The sequence below is a fragment of the Ailuropoda melanoleuca genome, chromosome 1 (assembly GCF_002007445.2).
Source record: "Ailuropoda melanoleuca isolate Jingjing chromosome 1, ASM200744v2, whole genome shotgun sequence".
In the NCBI taxonomy this organism is placed as follows: domain Eukaryota; kingdom Metazoa; phylum Chordata; class Mammalia; order Carnivora; family Ursidae; genus Ailuropoda; species Ailuropoda melanoleuca.
The window spans coordinates 77403396-77419665 of record NC_048218.1 but is presented as its reverse complement, the minus strand read 5'-3'; the positions used below and the strand labels follow the sequence as shown (position 1 = coordinate 77419665).

Below are 16270 nucleotides of genomic sequence, written 5' to 3'. Positions count from 1 at the left end.
CTTCTTCTTTTTTTTTCTCCTTTTAAAAATGTGACACGTAGAGCATGCCGGCTTAATTCCCTCATGGTGGCAAATGACCTAAAGTTCAGAGATGTCCTGTGAGAGAGGAGAATGGTTTGATTCCTCTTGAACTCCTGTCTTCTCTGAAGAGAGACGGATTGGCAGGCTGCATAGGAAAGAATGAAAGAAAGAAAAAATCCCTAATGTTTATTACATATCCTATGTGCCTGGAGCTATGCTAGCCCCATGTGCACCTTACATCCATCCTCATTAGGTGAAGGGCATTAAATCAGTATTTTTCATAACCTACCTGAGGTCTCACAGCCAACAAAGGGGAGAGGATAGAACAAGCCCCATGGAAATTGAAGCCTGCGGCTAAAAAGAGACCAATGTAAGAAATGTAGCTGCTTAAAGTCAGCCAGAGTCTCTAATGCCCAGCCCAGTGTCTAATTCTCAGGAAAATCTTGAGAAATATTCATCAAAGGGGTGGTGAGTCAGCTGAATGAATTACCAGGGCCCTGAGAAAACTCATATATAGTTTTGCTGAAGTGCTATTGGAAGTCTTCATTGTCTTCTAGAGAATGGGAAAAACCAAGGGAGAGAGAAATAGAATTTAAATTTTCAAAAGGCATAATTTTTTTTTTTAAAGATTTTATTTATTTATTTGACAGAGATAGAGACAGCCAGCGAGAGAGGGAACACAAGCGGGGAGTGGGAGAGGAAGAAGCAGGCTCATAGCAGAGGAGCCTGATGTGGGGCTCGATCCCACAACGCCGGGATCACGCCCTGAGCCGAAGGCAGACGCTCAACCGCTGTGCCACCCAGGTGCCCCTCAAAAGGCATAATTATGAACCGTGAGCATCAGGCAATAACTGAAATGTCCTATGTACACACACAGCATATGGTAGTACTTGTTAAGTGATAACTATGATACTTAAGGGAATTATTAATTATTAAATAAATCTAGTCCACTGCTTCTTCTCGCTCTGGGACATGAGGCATAGAGTTCCATGACTTTAGACTTTTCAGTTTGGGGCTCATATTGGAAAGCACTGTAGCTTCTCTCTATCTATAATGTCCTGTTACAAAAGATAATCTCTTTCCCATGTGGCAGTCCCGCACAACCTCTTGTACCTTAGTTTAGCTGCTCTTTGTGGTGTCTGCACCATGAAACTTGTGTATGGTCCCATAACCTACGTTTTAAAGACCATCCAAAGTATCCCCTCAAGGGCAGCTGTGTGAGGTCATATCAAAAGACAGGACGATTATGATGATAGTAAACTTAGAACTCTTCCATCCAACAATAAGCATCTTTGTATCCTCCATAAAGGGGGGGTTTATATTCTCAGGAATAAGAAGGAAGATGTGGATTGCATGGTGTTTCAGTTGGCTCAGAAGTACTGCTTCTATGGCCGTCACTAGTGAATGCTAATTGGTGTCAGGAGGATAGTGTCTGTCTTCAATCCTAAGGTGTGATTTAGAGGAATACATAGGGCTTGCTGATTTATGGATGATTTATACCCATCATTTGTAGTAGCAAATGTTGTATGTGCCAGGGTCAAAGTTCTGGATAAGCTTCACAGGCTAGGAGAGGAGCTAAGTGTAGAAACAAAGGAGGCACCAGGATAAATGGAGGATCGTGTGTGAGCTCCAAATACCAATGGCACAAGTAAGGCAGCCCAACTCGGTGTGGCTGGAGAGGAGGACTTGGAAAAAGGGTAATGAGCTTGATTTCAGTGCCACTCAACTGAGGGTCATTAGCATGAGACTGCTAAAAACTAACCAGAAATTCTTAATATTTGCATTGTATAGGGGTAGTCAGTTTCCTGTTCTATACTAGTTGGGCCACACCTGGAAACTGTGTTTAGTTCTATTTGGCATGATGTGGACAAATGAGAGTGGGCCCCAAGGCGGTAAGTGGAAATGTTCAGAGTTCAGAGGCCATGTTATTGAAGGAATGGTTTAAAGAAGGAGAATCTTTAGCCTGAACAAGAGAAGGTTTAGAGGAGTGTAAAAGCTTAAAGGGTTTCCCTATGGAACAAAGAACAGACTTGTGTTTTCCTCTAGAGAATAGAATTAGAATGAGCAGGTGGAAGGTAAGAGGTGTGAAGAGGAGTGCAGCCCAATGTAAGTAAAAAGTTTTTCAGAATTAATATTTGGCTATCTACAGGTGGGCTGCCTGGGAAGAGGAGATTATCATAATGATAGGTACAGAAGAAGATGCTGGCTGGCCTTCCATCTTTTGTTGCTATTGCGGGGGGAGTTTGTTCCTCAGGGAGCAGGTTGACCAGATGACTGTCCACTGAGGTCATTTTTAACGGTGATGATGTACTGTAGGCCACAGAAAACATTTAGGCCCCATATACTGTGTTTGTAATGGTGTTGGTGATTTGATAGGCAGAGGTAGTGTAGAACGCTTGAGCTTTTGATGAAGAGCTCATGACTGAAATCTTCCTGTATGTACTTGACTTCCTCTGTGCTGCATAAAAATTAGAATCCCAAAGTGCCCATTGGGTAGCATTCACTATTTGAAAAATAGTAGCATGATTGCAAGGCACTTGAATTTGAGCATTTTCTCTCACAGGATCTCAGGGACCATCAGGACCTCCTCGATGTCCTTCCAGCACTGTTCCAGCTGCCTGCATCCTACACATCCTTCCAGGTCCAACCTTATTTCTTCACAGCAAACCTTCCCTTCTCTACCCTTGTTTGTAGGGGTGATCTTTCTTCTGTGTGCCCTAAACATGGGCTTTGGAGTTGTGTTTGAATTCTAGCCTTGTTCTAGCTGCATGCATGACCTTGGGCAAAGGGCTTAGCTCTTCCTGTAAAGATACTCATCTATAAATGTAGGCGACTTACATTTGCCTTGCAGGGTCATAATGATAATTGGAGAGAGACAAACTGCCTCATACAGCACCTGGCACATAATTCACGTTCAGTCAGTGGTGTTGATATTTAGGATGATGTATTTTTTTTTAAAGATCTATTTATTTATTTATTTAAGAGAGAGAGTGTGAGTGGGAGGGAGGGGCAGAGGGAGAGAGAGAGAGAATCTCAAGCAGATGCCATACTGAGCATGGAACCCAACACGGGGCTCTATCCCAGGGCCCTGAGATCGTGACCTGAGCCAAAATCAAGTCAGCCACCCAACCCACGGAGCTACCCCGACAGCCCTATGTCGATGTATTGATTGGCATCAGGATGGACCATTATATTCTACTACCCTGTGAGTGGCCACTTAGAATGAAGAACCAAGTCCCTCTCTCTTAAACCATTGCAGTCCTTTCCCACAGCTTGGTCTTTGCTGATTTCCTCTAAAAACTCCAGTAATACAAACTGGGTCCTGGCTTTATCTGGAACCAGCTGACTCAGATACTTGACCCAGTGAGTTCTCCACCACTGCCTGTCATGGTTGCCTGCCTCCACACCTTCTCTGCCCCTGCTTTTAGGTCGTCTGCAAATAGCCGGGCAGGGTTTCACGGTATTGGTATGAATCTCCATGCCAGGCTCCTATCCTGTGCACCTGGTCGTAACTGACTAATTCTCCTTTTTTTTTTTTTTTTCATGTGATCTAGACCTTTCCACAGAAACTGTTAGTTTGTAATATGGGAGAGGCAGGTAGGATCTAGTTGGTTGCCCTTTCCCGGACTTGTTTTGATTTGGCTTTTCAGTCAGATCAGGCCTTTATTTTCTCTTGGGTGGAGTGTGATTCTGTAGTTACCTCCGTCACAGGTCATGCATGCAGAGTATGCAGAAGTCACTGCCTAGGACCCAGTCTGGACCTAGCAGTGTGGTGACGTCTCGAATGGTTTCTGTGCTCTGGAAGGTCACACCCTGGCAGAGAAGTTGGACAAAGAAACCGTGAGAGGGGTGCTGTGGGACATGAGGGAGGGGCTCCTAACTCAGACTGGGGGTCAGGGAGACTTTGGCTCCTGTACTAAATTTCCTCATATTCAGCATGCTCTTTACATCAGACCCACTGGTTCTTCCCACATGTTAAGTCAAAGAACACCTGTGACTCCTCCCTGGGTGGCCTGATAGAGACCTGGGATTATCTCCTCAGTCCTCCCCAGGCTTCACTTGTGAAGGTGTGTGTTCTTGCGACCAGGGTCACTTGGAAGCATGAGTTACTTGCCTGATGGCCTCATCCCATCCTGGGCAGGGGTACGTGCTGCCCTGGTGCCTTCTGTGATGAACCATATTCATCTTGCTGCCTTTGCTCCCATGATTCCACTGCTCCCAGGGTTGGGGGGCATTGAGTTTATAGGCAGAAATGAGTTCCACTGAGTCACAGAGCTTGGCTTCTGCTCACAATAGAAGCCAGAGGGGGCTTCTGTACCCAGCCACCTCCCCTCCCTTCTGAGCACAGAGGGTGGCCTGCCCATAATCTTTTAGGATATCAGTGGTTCCCACCCTTTGAGAGGCCTCGTGGATATCATTCTATCATCTGCCTCATCTCCAGCTGACCCCTGATATGGCCAAGTCAATTCTGAGGGCAGGAATCTAGTTCCTCAAACTGAGACTTTCAGAATCTGCTGCAGCACCTGAGAACAGTTTCAATATTCAAACATAAATATCTTTTAACATTCTAAATATAGTAACTGACCACGATCAGAAAAAACCACAACAAACATTTGGGGCCTACTTTTGTGAAAATACAAAGGCAGATTAGACATGGTCTTTGCCCTTAAGGCCCCACAGTCCACTATTACTCTCTGTTGGATGGTTCTCATTGCTGGTCAGCACTTGTGAGACAAATCCTTTACTAACCTCTCCAAAACCACCCATCCCTCTAATCTCTTGGGGATGGCAAAGGATAGGCTCCTATGACAGCAGATGGCTGTTTGACCCCATACCCGCTCCCCGTGATGCCTGGAGCTACCTATGGGCTGAGACTCTGACTTGAGTGTCCATGTACCCCACAAGCCTAACCTGCCTGGCATGGGCATCAACCTTGTAGGCACTTGATAAACTCCTGCATGAAGAATTGCGGTAGCAAGTTCATAGATGGATCTGTTCCAGGGTCAAACTCCCTGTGGGGTGCCTAAGTAAGTCACTGCTTGGCTGGCCTTTGGACGGGGTGTCCTTTGTCAGTTCACTTTCATGACTGGCCAGTCTGACTCGGTAATTAAGTCGCCACGACAACCCAGTGGATCTGAAGTTTAAAGAAAAAAAAATCATCAGAAGGGAAATGTTTTTTTGAGGTGGGGGGCATTCTGGGATCACCTGAATGTCTATCATTCCAAACAAAAGAATCATTTCCTGTTCTGTTCTCTTAAATGTGTCAGGTGGACCCAAGGGAAGACATAATGGCAGCCAAAGAAATTGGAAGTGAGACTAAACAGGGCCATAAATGTGCAGGAGTCGTCCTGTGGATCAGAGAGTGAAGTTTTCTCTGCTTTTCAGTTTGAAAGTCCTGTTGGACTTTGTTTCTGTTTTTGTTTTTTCCTTTTAAAATGGTTTAGAAAATAAAGGGTCTAGTTAAAGAGCTGTGCTCAAAGGCCTCGTGTGTGTGCAGGGTAGCACTGTGCTAGAAAGGGCTAGGCTTGGGGCGCCTGGGTGGCACAGCGGTTAAGCGACTGCCTTTGGCTCAGGGAGTGATCCCAGCGTTATGGGATTGAGCCCCACGTCAGGCTCCTCTGCTATGAGCCTGCTTCTTCCTCTCCCACTCCCCCTGCTTGTGTTTCCTCTCTCGCTGGCTGTCTCTATCTCTGTCGAATAAATAAATAAAATCTTTAAAAAAAAAAAAAAAAAGAAAGGGCTAGGCTTGGGAGCAGGACTTGAATCTTGGTTATGTCCCCTTCTAGCTGGGTGGCCTTTGGGAAATCACTCACTTGCGTGAGCGTCAGCTTCCTTACCTGTAAAATAACCCACAGACTTTTTCAGAAGATCGAAGACAAAATGGAAAGCACCTAGCGTAGAATAGGGCTTCAGTGACACTTATAATGATGATCGTGACGTGATAATCACAATTGAGTGCTAGGCTCTCTGCTTGCCGTGTTGCTACATACAGGAAGACATGGCTGTGCTGTCTCACCAAGGGCTGTGTCACCTGAACACGGCGTGCTCCTTACGGTCCCTATATTTCTATGTGTTTCGATGTGATTATCTGCTTTTCCTAAATAGCAACTCTGACACGGGAAGTAACCTCAGAGTAACATACAGGCATGTAGACTGGCATTTCAGTGTCACCCTATCCACTCAGCACATTTTTTAAAAGGGAGAGAGTCAAAAAAAAAGAATAATTGAAATTGTGCCCACTGCTCTGATAGCCGCCCAGTCATATGAACCTACGGCCCGCACAAGGGCAGGGCGGGAGCCGCGCATCCGACTTCCCCTTGGTCTCTCTAGAGTGAGCATCTTTGTGCCGGTCTGATCCCACTGTCTTTCTCGTGCTACGTGGAGCTAAACTGAAGATAATTATGTCTCTCTTACCCAAAGGAAAAAACTGTCGTCTGCTCCAGGACAGGATGATAAGGCCGCTGTGCTGGGTTCCCTGAGCGAACTTCAGTGTGAGCATTCAGGGTTGTGTAAGCAGACTGTGTGTTTTATTTTATGGGTGATTAAAAGTAGCAGCACTTTTCATTTAACTTTCATTCACTGCATGTGATTATCTACACAAAATAAGATCTTATTTTACCTGACTTCTAATTCAGCTGTTTATTTTTTCATTTATCTGAATAAATATATGTTTCAGTGTAGGTTTAAAAGATCCCTAGGGACATTTTAGGGGCATCTGGCTCAGTACATAGAGCCTGTGACTCTTGATCTCAGGGTCATGAGTTTGAGCCCCATGTTAGGTGTAGAGATTACTTAAAAAAAAAAAACAAAACTGTTTATTCAAATCAGGATCCAAATACAGCCCTTATATTGCCATAGGTTGATATGACTTCTAAAATTCCTAAAATGCTTGTAATCCGTAGTTTCCCGAGGAAGGAGGATTTGGGGCCTTGGTGCCGATTTTGTAAGCAGCCATTGGTAAGGTGTGGCTCCACTATCCATATAACACAGGTGGACCCTGAGCCCACCCACGCCACCTCCTCAGGGGCCTTATCTCCTCTCACTGCTCAACCGTCCCTCTTAGAGTCACCCACTTCCTGATCTTTGGTCTTTTTATTCTTGACTGAAAATAGGATCATTTGAGCTTCTTTGCTTTTTGAAATATTTGAATACCAAACTGAAGGACAAGTTCCGCTTTGGAAATGTCAACTTTAGATCTTCACCCCAGAAGCTTCATGTGTCCGCTTGAACTGGGCCGTGCAGGCGGAACATTGTGTCGTGGATAGACTAGAAAGAAGCTGGATCTCATTTGGGAACTTGGAAGAAACACGTGATGACGCAGAGAAGCCCACCCCGCCACCCATAGGACGGTGTAGATTTGTGCCTTTCACACTCATTGGCCCTCGGAGGAGGTGGCTAGAGCGTCGATGGTAAGGAGGTGTTTCCTGGCTGAAAATAGGAACAGGATGTTTTGAGACAGGGGCTTTTGCTCTCCTAAACCTCAGTGCACAAAGCCGAAGTTTATGCCGTTGCCACAGGTGGTGGTTCAGCTCCTAACAGCAGATTGCCTAGGTCCCTGAGTGGCCGGTGGGGTGAGCAGGGAGCAGCTGAAGTAACGAGGTCAGAAAGGCAGCCGTGTTCTGTCTGCAGGAAGGACCTCTTAACTGGGGGCCTCGCATGATAAGATTTATATTGTTAGGCGGCCCATTGTGCATCATATGCTGATGTTTACTTTGGATTAAATGCCATAGCCTGCCGTGCTCATTCATGCGTTCGTCCCCTTCTGTTTTGCGCATGTCAGAAAGAGTCCTTCCTGTTGGCCATTTCCTACATCTCCCCGCCACCATGCTTCTCTGCTTCTCCCAGGTAAGGGGCACCCTGCTCTCTGTCCCCGGTGCCCTTAGACTTACTGGATTCCTCCATTCCAAGCACAGTCCATGTGGCATCGTCAGGTTTCCTGCAAGGCCATCCCCACCACGACGCTTGATGCCTGGTGCACAGGGCACACTCCGTGTGTGTGCAGGTCTGAAGGCGTCTCCGTATAGCACTCTGCTTTTGTTATGTCGGGGGACTTGGGAGAAGGAGGAGGCGTGTTCTTGGGGACACTTGTTTTTAGAGACAAGAGACATGGAAAATAGTTAAGTGATAGTACAAAATGGAAGGCAGAGACTATCGGAGGAGGCAGGCAGGGCCGCCCCACCTCCTTGCTTCTTTGCCAATTATACTACTCAATCCTGACCTCTGCAGTCCCTGACAGTTTATCGAGCACCTTCCGCCTGCATTCTCTCATGCCGTGAACATGATATCATTACCCTATGTTTTGTAAATGACAAAACTGTGGCTCTGTGGAGTGAAATGGCATGCTGAGGGCTACTTAATTAGTAATGGTAGAGCCAGGACCGGAGCTCAGTTTTCTGATACTAAAGCTAGTTTCCTTTCTACTTTTTGTCACCTGTCTCAGGTTGGTAACCTGGAGCCTGGGAAGGAGAAGGGACTCCACCTGGAACTAAAGATGTGATTAATGACTTTAGACAATACCGGGCATGAGCCTCTGTGTGGCCAGTGAATGGGGAGGAGAAGTAGAGAAAGGACTAACATCAGTTACCATGTTCCGTGCAAATAGAAAGCAAGCCACAAACATGGACTACATACGTAATTTTAAATTATATAATAGTTACATTACAAAAGTAAAAATAAAAGATGAAGTTAAATTTTTTTTAAAGATTTTATTTATTTATTTGAGAGAGAGAGCACAAGCAGAGGGAGTGGCAGGCAGAGGGAGAAGCAGGCTCCTCGCTGAGCAAGGAGCCCGATGCAGTTCTAGATCCCAGGAACCTGGGATCACGACCTAAGCCAAAGGCAGACGCCCAACCAACTGAGCCACCCAGGTGTCTCTGAAGTTGATTTTAATATATTAAATTTAGCCCAATATCTACAAAATATTATTTACTTTATTATGCATTCGACATAAAAATTATCAACCCAACATTCTTACATTCTGTTTTTCTGTATAGTTTACATTTACGGCACATCTCGGTATGGCTTAGTCACACTGCTAGGGCTCCATAGTCACGTGTGCCTCGTGACTCCTGTACCAGGCGAAGTGGCGTTTTACCTATTTCGTATATTACAACAATTACATGAAGCATTTCTGACAGTTCCACCTAATGGCTGAGGAAATGAGTCCAGAGAGGTTATGTAACTTGCCTGGGGTCACAAAGCTGGAAAGTGAGAGCTGGGTTGTGACCCAGATCGGTCCCTCCTCTTCCCTGTGCTTGATCTGAGCCTGGAAGGATGGTGGAATTGAATAGGTGGAAATGAGCAATGGCCTTGATGTGGTGATATTACCCCTGAGGGTTTGCCTTGCTGCTGGTGTTGATAGTATTGTGTGCGGTGGACAAGGGGGGGGCGCAGAGCAGGGGTAACCAATTTCCAAACCATTGTTAGACTTGCTTCTAAGGAGGTGGCTGAAGGATCACAGGAGTAAAGGGAACTGTTGTCTTCAAACAGGAAGAGCGGAAGTTGAGGGAGTCCTTTCACTGCATGGTGAGCCTGTTATGGGAAGGTTCGGGTTCTAACTCGCAGAGAGAGCTCAGCCAGGGCCACGTTGTGAAGTGCCAAGCAAATGGGTTTGCCCTCCCTGTGCTAAGATAAGAGAGCCTGTGTTTTATCCGAGCTTTATGCCTTTCCTGGAATATACGATAGTCTAATGGGGGAAACTGGGTTAGGAGGGCCATGTGCCTGCCTTGCGGGCAACCTAGTGGGTTCTAAGTTTGTTTTTCTTATTTTATTCACAAACATTATAATAGCAGTAATGATACACTTTTTAATTCCTGGCGTTCTGGCACATTAGTGCTCATTTCACAGTGTTCTCCTGCCATCATCCATTTTTCCGTTTATGGGGGAAAAAAAGGTTTTTACTATAATTATAATTTTAGCGTGGATGGTGTTTATTTTGTTTCTCCCTTTACCATAAACATTTTTCTGTCTTTTCAGTGCATGTGGTAATGGCCTCAGAGGATATTACCAAATTCTATATATAATTTGCCTGTTTCTATGGCTGGATATTGAGGTTGTTTCAAAATTGACATATTTAATGCTCTAGCCTGCTACCTCATGCCTAGGTTTCTTTTCTATCTTTTGTAATTAGATTATAAAATCAGATCACTATGATTTATAAATATATTTATGAATTATTATTACATTTAAATGTAATATAATTAAATATAATTGTTTATAAATAACAAGTATAAGTTTAGAACTTTCCTTAAATATTTATTTATTCATTTATTTATTTGAGAGGGAAAGAGAGTGCGAGTACAAGCAGGAGGGGCGGAGGGAACAGGAGAGAGACAATCCCAAGCAGACTCAGGCTAAGCGTGGAGCCCAACACCGGGCTTGATCCCATGACCCTGATCAGGACCTGAGCTGAAACGAAGAGTCAGACTCTTAACTGACTGCATCACCCAGGTGCCCCTAAAACTATATCTTTGTAATAAATACCCCAGCCTTTGAATTCTAAGCCAGAAAGCTACATTTTAAAATGTGTTTGTTGTTCTGAGATCTTGCTTCCATTTTCTCGAAATATTGCTTCTGTTTTTTTCCCCTACCAGTTTTGAGATGTAATGGACAGACAGCACTGTGTAAGTTTAAGGTAGATAGCACGTGTTTCCACAGTCCCAGCAACTGTTCCATGAGCTCACCATTTTTGCCACAAAATCCTGAGCACTGAGGATGAAAATTTCCTCAGAGCTTTGCTGAATTTAACAAAGGTAAACATGTGCCAAGTGTTTGTGTGTACTGACTTCCTCACATGCCCCTCGAAACACCACTGACGTCACTGACCAGAGGAACAGGCAAGGCCACCATCAGTGCTGGGGGGCCTTCCTCGAGGAAGGTTAGTGAAATAGTTTCCTTTGCAGACTGATGGTGAGGGCCAAGCTCCAATACCCACCACCTTCAGTTCTGGACACAGCACTCCCCAAAACTCAGCCTCAGTTTCCCACAGGGGAACAAAAGGAGAATGGAGCTCTATCGTGAACTGGATGTAGCCTGTGGAAAGGGCCGACCTTCCCATTTCCCTCCACACCTCCTGTTGCCTGTGGATCTGTCACAGGCTTTGGAAGCAGAGAGATGTGCGGGGGTGGGTACGTTATTGAATTGGCTCATTTTTCCTCTAAAATGGGGACAATGGCAATCTCCCTATAAGGTTGCCGGGAGGGTGAAATGTGTTAATCCTTGAAAAGTACTAAGAACAGTGCTTGGCACTAATAATTAGTACTCAATGAAGCTTGGACATGTGGGTTTGAGCCTCAGTCCCAGCACTTTCTAGATGCCTACTTTGGACAAAATCACTTAACCCTTCTGTTCTTGAGCTGCTGCTTCTGAAAAATGGCATGATGGCCCCTCCCGCACAACGGGGGTCGGGGGCTCTGGTGAGACAATGCAGAGCAAAGAGCTTGGCACATAAAAGCCCCTGCCTCAAGGGAGCCCAAAGAAAAGCACTGTTTTTTAATTTTTATTTTCTACTCTGCAGAAGGGAGAGCTTTATCCTCTTATACTGGTCTAGGCAGCTGTTCTGTCGTAATGAGCTCTTGGATTTTGACCATTTGGGTTGTGAGGGTGCATTTTTATGTCGATGTTGTAAGTAGGAGCAAAGCAGCATTGTCATGTCCCTGAAACTTTTTAACAGGTTTTAATAAAATCTTCTTTTTAAGGTCAACAAGTACCTAATTTCACAAAGAGAAGGTGATACTTCATACAGTTATTAGTTTAGTGGCTTCTCCCCACAGTTGGCATCAAAAGAAACTGTCAGGTTTTGGAAGGTAGCAAGTGTTTTGTTGCGTTCAGATGAAATTTGAATGACGGGTAAGAGGCACATTCTTCTTTTTTTTTTTTTTTTTTAAAGATTTTATTTATTTATTTGACGGAGAGAGAGGCAGCGAGAGAGGAAACACCAGCAGGAGGAGTGGGAGAGGGAGAAGCAGGCCTCCTGCTGAGCAGGGAGCCCGATGCGGGGCTCGATCCTAGAACACTGGGATCATGACCTGAGCCGAAGGCAGACGCTTAACGACTGAGCCACCCAGACACTCCTAAAAGGGACATTCTTTACGAAAAGCAAAGAAATGACCCAAGGGGCCCTTGAGCACAGCCCACACATCCCCTGCTCCTGTCTGTCCAGTTCCTCCTCCTCTCCCTGTTGAGTTGAGACATCTCCCCCAGGCAGCCTCTCTGCGCCATCCGGACTGGGTGACTGGACTGTCCTCATGGTAGCCTGCTGGGCAGCTGTGATTCTTTCTTACCCGTCTTTCTCCCTCGGAGGCAGAGACCTTCTGTAGTCACCCTTGTGTCATTGTTATCCTCGTTACCTAGCACTGGGCCTGAGTCCCCGTTGGATCCATGTCACCTACCACGGGGCCTGAAGAGCATAGCACTCTGTAAGTATTTGTTGGCTGAATGGATGAACTTGCAAAAATCTGCCCATGATGCTAGAAGGTGTGTGTGTGTGTGTGTGTGAAATGGCAGATGCATTTGTAAAGTAAGGCAAGCAGAAGCTTAAGTGCCATTTTCTGCTTGGGCGGAGGACAAATGAATGCAGTCCTGTTTGTTGGGAAAAACCTGGAATTTCTTTTTGCTTATGCAGCCTTATACTTTATGAGGCATTGGTTTGTTCCTGCATCCCAGCTGTTTCTCATCTCCAAGCAGCCTCTTTCTTTCAGCGTCTCACCAGTTCCCATCTGTGCCGTCGACCTGTGCCAGAGATTTGGGGTGAGGGTAGTTCTGTGCTGTGTTCTTGTCCGGTTTGTTAGCCTTCCTATTTCTTGGGTAGAATCTGAACTCCGGGCATATCACGGAAAGGTTGAATGTTTCCTTCTTCAATCCTCATGGCTGGTGAGTTAGAGAAGAGCCCGAGTGAGCCTCATTGGCTTTCTTGGAGCAGCAGTCACCGGTGGAATGGGGTGCCAGGCAGGTGTAGGACCAATCTTGGTGTGAAATGCGCTTTGCCTAGAAATGTTGGCTGTGGGGCCTTCTGCTTTGTCACTGCTCATCTGGGAAATCCAATCTAATGGAACAACAGTATTCTCTACTGAACACCTGTCGCATGCGGGGGCAGTGTCCTGGGAGCGTCACATTTAAGGCCTAATGCAAATCCCCCACATCTCCCATGAAGCCTGGCTGGATACTAAAGTCAGCAGCATGACACAGGAGGAGCCTTTGAGAGGGAGCCAAGAAATCTGAGTTCCAGTTTGGCTCTGCCACCGATCAGTGATGTGGCCTCCTCCATGCCAGCGGGCCTGTTTTCTCATCTCGAAAAATGGGATGAGGAGAAACAATGAGAGGCTTTCTCAGTTCCCTTCTGTTTCCTGTCCTCAATGTGTCTACTTCACCCCAACCTGCTCTCTTCTTCGCCTGAGTTAGTGTAGATTGCAGGTCAGAATTGCATAGTTTAGTAGCACTGTACGTTCTGAGTGAGTCTTATCTCCTAGCGATACTCTGATCTGCCCGTGACAAAGACCTTATCTTGTTCTCTTAAGTGCTTCTTAACTCCGGGCCTACCCCACTGGTGAAACATAACACACACGCTGTTACCCCTGTGCGAGGCCCTGGAACATCTTGGGTACATGTTGTCCTGAGATGGTTGTTTCTGGGCCTCTTCAGTCTTTTTCACATTAAGAACTGAGGTTAGCTGTCAGGGCCATTTTCAAATAAATTGGACTTTAAATGTGATGGACTTCTATCTAACCGTTATTTTTCCTTTTGTTATTTAGTGCCTTTTGTGCCCTAAGGCATCTTTATCTGCTCCAAGTTTGTGAAGATATTTTCCTGTAATTTGCTCCTAGAAGTGTTATTGTTTGAACTTTCACATACAGGCCTAAGATCCTTCTCTAATTAATTGTATGGATAAAGTGCTGTAGAGGTCGAAGGTCAATTTTTTTTCCTGCTTAGAGATCCAGACATTTCCGAACAATTTATTAAGAAGATTTTCCTTTCTCCATTAAATTTCTTTGGTACCACTGTAAAATAATTGTTACTCTATATGTGTGGGCCCATTTAGGGATTTTGTGTTTTTTTCCTTGATCTAGTTGTCTGTCCTTATACCAATAACACATTGTCTTGATTACTGTGGTTTCATAACAAGTTTGGTAATGTAAGTCCTTTAACTGTTCTCCTAAGATGGCTTTTTCAATTCTAGGTCCTTTGGATTTCCTTATAAATATTAGACTTAACTTGTCAGTGTCTACAAAATAACAGCGGGGATTTTGACTGAGAATGCATTGAGGCTGTATCAATGAGGTCCAGTTCTCCAGAGAAATAGAACTTTCTCTCTCTCTCTCTCTCTCTCTCTCTCACACACACACACACACACACACACACACACACACACAGTTAATTCTATTTTTAAAAAGCTGGCAGTGATGCTCTGACTTGATTTTGAGACCAACTCATGTAAAATACATATTTTTGATAAACACTGGTGCAGTGAGGGAGAGCAGGACCTATAAAATAAGTGATTACCATCTACTGGAAAGTGCTACCAGGGTGTGTACGGAGAGCTCTAGGACACAAGGGAGGGAGAGCCAAACCCAGCAGTGTCGTGGAGAGTCTGGGAAAACCTCTCGGAAGTCCTTGAGGAGTTGACATAGAAAAGGAGGCATTTAACATAATTGACAAGAGGGTAAGAAGAGGTATTTGAGCTCAAGGATGACAGCTGTGGTGCGAGTGGGAAATGATGAGGTAGGATGGGTAAACTTCACTTAGTTTAGTCCAGCTGGAAATGTGAGGGCTGTGAGGGAGTGGCAGAAGATGAGGTCACAGATAACTACGGCAGCAGTAAAAATCACAAAAGCTCTGTGGCGACAGTCTAAAAAATTTGGATTTTATGATGAGTGTATCAGGAAGGCATCGGAGGGTAAATTAAGAAATTTGCCTTTTTTCCTTTTACAAATGTTGACTCAATCAGCCATGTATAGGTAGACCAGTTTCTACCCTGTGTAGCCATGATTTAGAACAGAAAAGCCAGACCCAAAGGAGATCCAGTTCTGGAAGCCAGATTTCCTAACCCACTTTAGGCAATTATCCTTTCATTCTACCATGGGGCTTTCCAGAAGATTCACCCAGATGCTCAAATTGTGCTCTTTTAATCATTTACCGAAATAATTATTGTCCCTTTCAGGGCATAGTAAGAGGTGGTGATAGAGCTCGTTCTGTCTGTTCTTTCTTATTCCCTGTGCAGGGTTACGTCATCTGCAGAACAAAGTTATGGGAACCTGTGAGAGAGTGATATCTTTTATATGTACAGCACGGCATTATTCTAGGTGCTTTCTAACTATTAACCTAATTGATCTTCATAACAATTCTCTGTGGTATTATTATTTCCATTCCATAGATGAGGAAGACGAGGTACATAGAATTAAGTGACCTGCCTAAAGTTACACATGCAACAATTAGCAAAGCTGGGTTTTAGGTGAAATCTATTCTCCTAACCACCACGAGGCTTCATGGTTGGGTTTGATTTCATTAAAGCCATGTCCTTGAACCCAGATCTTTGAACAAAGGTGGTCATGAAAAGATTTCGCTGTGAGTCTCAATATTGCCAAATCTGAATCTTCCCTAATACAGAGGAAGAGGAAAGTTTTTCTAGCTGGGAGAAGAAGGCTGGCTTCTTGGAAGGAAATGGTATTTTAATGGAGCTTTGGAGAGATGAGTGAAATTTTGAGAAGTAAAAATTGCTGAGAAGGAAAGGGCAGCAGTACCAGCCAAGATGATGTAATCCAACTATCACCTCCCTCTGTTTACAACTAAAAAACTGGACAGAATGCAAAAGCAACTACGCGAGAGCCCTGAGAGTGATAGGATGCAGATAAGATACTGGACCTGAAACTTGAATGATGACCCATAATGGCCTTTGTCACATGGAATTGCACGATGGTGTGGAAGACTAAAACTCTGAGATAGCCCCATCTTTCCAGCCAGAAGAACCCGGCAAAGGAGCCAGCAGGGAGTGGGAAGAAGTCCCTGAGAGCTGAGAGCTGGACAAAGGGTCCCACTCACTCTGTGCATGGACTAATATAAGTCATGGGCATGTGCCAAGGTGTGTGTGCATGGAATAGACCCAAAGAAGCACAGCGAAGGTTTGGAGTAGTTGACTATGACATTAACATTACCCAGGTCCTGGATGAACCCTGAGTTGCCTATGTGACAGGCAGACCCAGCTAGCCTAGCAAAGGCTTTGAAACCCAAAATGGCAGCAAAGCTACCAGTTGCAAAA

The 16270-nt window shown here is 45.0% G+C and overlaps 1 protein-coding gene across 10 annotated transcripts in view; it reads left to right on the top strand.

The window, feature by feature from the left end:
* The window catches only part of ST6GAL1 (ST6 beta-galactoside alpha-2,6-sialyltransferase 1), a 117981-nt gene that overhangs the window by 48341 nt on the left and 53370 nt on the right, over positions 1–16270 (top strand). Inside the window, exons 1-2 of one of the 10 annotated variants that reach the window (XM_034661425.1) lie at positions 1845–1913; positions 2585–2662. The exons of 6 other annotated variants lie outside the window; for them this stretch is intronic. The gene's annotated coding sequence lies outside the window, so the exon portion shown is untranslated. Of the gene's footprint in view, positions 1–1844; positions 1914–1982; positions 2128–2584; positions 2663–6870; positions 7431–16270 lie in introns of those variants that run through there. 3 more of the 10 variants (XM_034661417.1, XM_034661434.1, XM_034661430.1) reach the window with 3 other exon arrangements.